The sequence below is a fragment of the Mus musculus genome, chromosome 1, assembly GCF_000001635.26.
Source record: "Mus musculus strain C57BL/6J chromosome 1, GRCm38.p6 C57BL/6J".
In the NCBI taxonomy this organism is placed as follows: Eukaryota; Metazoa; Chordata; class Mammalia; order Rodentia; family Muridae; genus Mus; species Mus musculus.
In genome coordinates this window covers 161745645-161750710 of record NC_000067.6, presented here as the reverse complement: position 1 = coordinate 161750710, position 5066 = coordinate 161745645, and the positions used below count along the sequence as shown (strand labels likewise).

The window sequence follows — 5066 nt, the reverse complement described above, 5'->3', positions numbered from 1 at the left end:
ATGACTGCTGCTAAGCACAGCAGACAAGCACTAAAGTCACCTGACTCGATGTTGGGTTTTGAATTATCCTAATAGTTCACATCTGAAAACTAACAGAGCAGTTTATTCTCAGGAGCCCAAACCATTAGAGTACCATTTGGCAATTCCATGGATCTGTGGAGAAGGATGCTTAAGGGAGTTTCCATAGAAAGCAGGAGAAGTCCCAGGGGAAAGAGGTGATGCATCAACTCGCTAAAGCCAAAGGGAACTGGAAGCTTCCTGTTTTTGGAAAGATATGAAAGTAATCATTTGTGGTTTATAGTTTAGGTGTGAACCTGGCTATGCTGGTGCATGCCTGTACATTCCAGAGCCTGGGAGGTGGTGGCAGGAGAGATCCGAGTGAGAAACAAACAGCAGCAGCAACAACAACAGAAAAACCACTTTGGGATCAGATTTTTCTGGGACAAACCTTATTTTTACGATTGCTCTGACTTAAGAAATTTTCTAAACATTGATTTATTTTCATGTTAGCATATATATGTGTGTGTGTGTGTGTGTGTGTGTGTATAAAATCAGTCAAGATATCTTAGGACTCTCAGTAATGGAAACTTTAACTCCAGCTAGCTTAAAGAAAAAGTCAGCAGAATTCTGAACTACACTGAGTGAGCTTCAGGCCTTGTCTGATCCAGAATTTCCAAGGCCTCCAGTTTTTGGTTTGTTTGTTTTCTCTGGCTACACATCCTTGTTTTGGCTCTGTCATGGGGTTGCCTGGCCCCAGAGCAGTAACAGCGGTCCTGGACTGTATATCCTGACAGGTAGGGGTCTTTTCCTTCTGGTAGGAGGGAGAAGGGTCTTGTGATGACTAATTTTGTCACTTCAGCAGGATCTAGAATGACCCAGGAGACAAACCTCTGGGCATGTCTATGAGAAAGTACCTAGTTTGGGTTAGTTGAGATGGTAAGTAAGAGCTCTCTCTAAATGTTTGACGCCCTGCCCCCAATACCCTGGACTGGGGTCTGGGACTGAATACAAAATGGAACAAGAACTAAGCATGAACGTTCACTTTTATCTGGTTCCCATAAATAATATATGGCCAGCTGCCTCCTACTGCTACTTCCTGGCCTTTCTCCCAAAGACCCTCAAACTATGAGCTAAGCAAATCTTCCTTTCCTTAGGCTGTCCTTGTCAGGTGTTTTGACACAGCGGGGCATAAAGCAGTTAATACATGTGTTTCCTCTAAGAAGCCCTCAGCAAACTCATCTTTGTGTCTCAGGTCCCGATTTTGCTGTGAATCCAATTCCGAGGGCTCATCCAGCTCCTAGTCCTGGGAGTGGAGGTAAATTCACACAGACCTCCTGGCTAAGGGCTTAGTCATCAGCAGCCATCACCCAAGCCCTCGGGGTTAACATAAGGGGCTTAGCAGCGAGTGAGCCTGACTATATCAACAGTTATCTCTGTGACCTGAAGACACAGGACTCAGCACCTACCTTCTCTTAACCTTTCACCTGGAATGCCTCTACCACACCCACAGAACCAGATCCTGGCCCCAGCCCGGTACTGGATTGCTCTGGGTGATTAAATCTAGTCTTTTTCTCTCTGCTCACCAGAAGAGAACTCTGGATGAAATGGGAGCTGAAGTGTCCTTTTTGAGATCAAGTGGCTTTTTTTCTCTTTAGGCTCCCCAGGAAGCTTCGCATAAAATAGGTCATTTAATAGCGGAAGGTTTTGAAGCCAGGCAGATTTGGATTTCAGTTGTAGATCTATTTGTGGGGAAGTTGAGCTGTGCCTGGGCACTTTTGCATTGCAAAGAAATAAGTGGTGCATAATATGTACTATGTAAATATCCAGGGTGACTTAAATGACCGCAGCATAGCGCGGGTGAGGCACATGCTGAGGTGTAGGTGGCAGACAAAACAGAAGGGGGAATTGTATGAGTGATTTAATTTCTCCTGTTCGATGTCTTATAATTTGGTGTCTTATTTTTTCTTAGTTTAATAAGGAGGATATGTGTGCATGCCTTATGATGAGGAATCTCAGGGAGCAGGTCCTCCCCCTGCCCCCACCAAGCTGGTGGAGCTCAGCCTTTAGGTGGTTGTTAAAAACAGGTAAATAAGCAACCAACGTTGCTTAGATCCATCCACCCATCGAAGCATCTCTCTCTCTCTCTCTCATCTATCTATCTATCATCTATCTATCTATCTATCTATCTATCTATCTATCTATCTATCTATCTATCTATCTATCCATCTACCATACCCATCCATCCACTCATGGATCCATTCGCTCACCTGCCAACTGTCTACTCACCCGCCCATCTAGCCATCCATCACCTCGATCTCTTTTCTTCGGTTTCCTTTTTTCCTCTCCAACCCTGAATGCTCCTCTGGCTCACTGATGCTACCTAGTGGCAATTGTAGGCATTACTCAGGCTCAGTCTTTGGCGGATACCAGACCAGTTTCAAGGGTTGAGATCCCGCTTCAGGAATGGAGACTCAGAGCTGGAGGAGTTCGAGAGGAACCTGTACTGATAGCCAGTGGTTGATTTTCCTGACACTAGGAAGCTCGGTGAGAGAACCAGATTTGATTCCTGGGGCTGGAAATTTTGTAAAAGGATAATCAGTCATACCACAACACACATTGTGGGTCTGACAATCTGAGGGGAGAAGAGGTGAAGAGCAGGGATTGCTGAGCAGGTAGGTGTGACTGCCAAGTAGCTGAGCCCCCCATGTTGCTGTTGTTGAACAATTCGTTCTACCTCCCTGGCAGTGGCTGCGTGAGTTCCTCATTAGCCACCCCAATGCTCTGGATTCTCAAATGAAAGACACCCACAGACACACAGACACAGACACAGACACACACACAGACACACACACAGACACACACAGACACACACAGACACACACACACACACACCTTTTTATTTAATTTAATTAATTTATTTTGACATTGCAAAATCACTGTTTGCTCAGAAGAACTCTCAAACATCAAGGCACAAAGAACGAAGTCTCCTTGGATGATGAACAGGGTTGGTGACCTGCCTGAGGTCTGAGGCAGAGTCCCTGAGGACAGCCTGGGTGGCATTGGGAGGAGTACTGCTCCAGGAAGTTCAGGTGAAAGACCTTATGGAGCAGGGTCTTCAGTTTCTCCACGGGAGGGAGAATTGTCATTCTGAAGTGGTAAGTGCCTTCTCGCTGTCCAAAGCCACTGCCAGGCACAACACAGATGCCAGTCTCCTCCAAGAGTTTCATGTAGTAAACCAAGTCTGGAGCCATTTTATGGGACTGAGCCGCCTCCACGGCCTTGGCAGGGATGAGAATCCGAGGAAACGCATACATGGCTCTTTGCAAGGGGTCGCACTGAATCCCTGGCACTTGGTTAAACAGATCTTCTGTCAGCTTTGCTTTTTTGGCCAGATTACCAAGGACGAATTCTTTTTCTCTGCTGAATTGCTCAAAGGACTCCTCTCCTGGTACTGGTGGATTCACAACAATGTCCATAGCGACCTGTCCAGACACGGGCGGACAGAGGCGAATGGAGAGTAGCTTCACCAGCTGGCCTTCGATCTCAGGGTGCAAACTGATCACCTCCATGTAGCCCCCTCTGTAGTCACACTTGCCCACGTAGCCCTTGGAGGTGGAGTGGAAGGAGGCGAGCTCCACATTGCTGGAGTACTCATGCCCCATCTATCTGGTAAAGCACTTTCTTAAACGAGTGGAATCTGCAGTCTGGAGAGCACACGTTGTCCTGGTATAGCTCATCAGCCAGGAGAAAAAGCTTCTCTTTTCAGGCAAAGCAAATCACATCTTCTCTGCACTTTCTGCTTTGTACCTGGCTCGTGGGGTTTCCAGGGTTGATAATGCAAGAGAACTTTAGGGCCACTTTAGTGATCTTTGGCTTGCCGCAATGCCCGCCGGAGCTCGTCCACATTTAAAGCCCAGCAGTTCTCATCCAGAATGTAGTTCACCTGAACCGCGTTGAGCTCGGAGATGACCGCAGAGTACAAGGGGTACTGTGGGATGGGAATCATCTCGCCTGTCCGTGACTTGCCAGCACCGGAGACCAGGAGCTTTAGGATCGTAGAAATACCGTCGCTAGCTCCAGTAGTCAGGTAAATGTTGTCTGGGTCTGCAGGCACACCATCTCTCCCGGTGATAAAGGCTGCCATATCCTCACAGGTACAGTTAAAGCCCTGGCTAGCACTGTAAAATCCCAAGCTGTTTCCACCACAAGCCTGCAGGATCCGCCCGGCTCCTTTCTTAGCATCTTCTGGGAAGCTGGGGCTGTTTAGCAGGTTTGGGAAAGTGCAGAGTGCCATCACCTGATGGAGGAAGGTGATTGGCTGCTGGCCCATAGCATGGGCATCCCCAATGTTGGCTCGGATTACCTCAGTGAGTGTTTTATTTTATTTTATTTTATTTTATTTTATTTTTTTGATACCCTGCTGCAGCTCTATCTCGATCTCACTGGCCTTGAGCACGATGGGTCCCCGCACGCACGGCGTACTCCACCACCTTCACCCGCGGGTTCATGGACTCCAGGGTGAGGATGTGGTCTCCAGGGCTGCGCTCAGGTCGCACCCTGAGCGCCCATGAGGCTTCAGCTGCAGCGCTGCTGTGACTATGGCCCCAGGGGCCTCGCTGCACCAGCAAGGCGGCCTGCTGCATTGTGAACCTGCAGAGGTTAGCCAGTCTGTAGTCCAACTCCTCAACAATGGTCAGCAGCAGCTGTGAATGGAAGACCAAGCGTCTAGCAGTTGCTCAGTCCCACAAGACAAGCAGGCAAAGAGTGAACCTTCTTTCTTCCAGTGTCCTTATGTAGGTCTCCAGCAGAAGGTGTGGCCCAGATTAAAGGTGTGTGCCACCACACCATAATCCCAGATGACCTTGAACTCGGAGTTCTCCCTGTCTTAATCTTCTGGAATTCATAGCCACTATGCCTCAAGATCTCCAGGCCAAGATCCAGGTCAGAAACTTGTATCTTCCAGCCTCCAGAGTAGGATCGCAGGTGAGCCTTCCAGATAGAGTTGACAACCAGAAATAGCCACTACACGGAGCAAGCTTGGGACAAGACTAGGTTGAGTGTGCAAT

At 48.1% G+C, this 5066-nt stretch overlaps 1 pseudogene; it reads right to left on the bottom strand.

The window, feature by feature from the left end:
- On the bottom strand, positions 2922-4672 carry Gm5049 (predicted gene 5049; annotated as a pseudogene).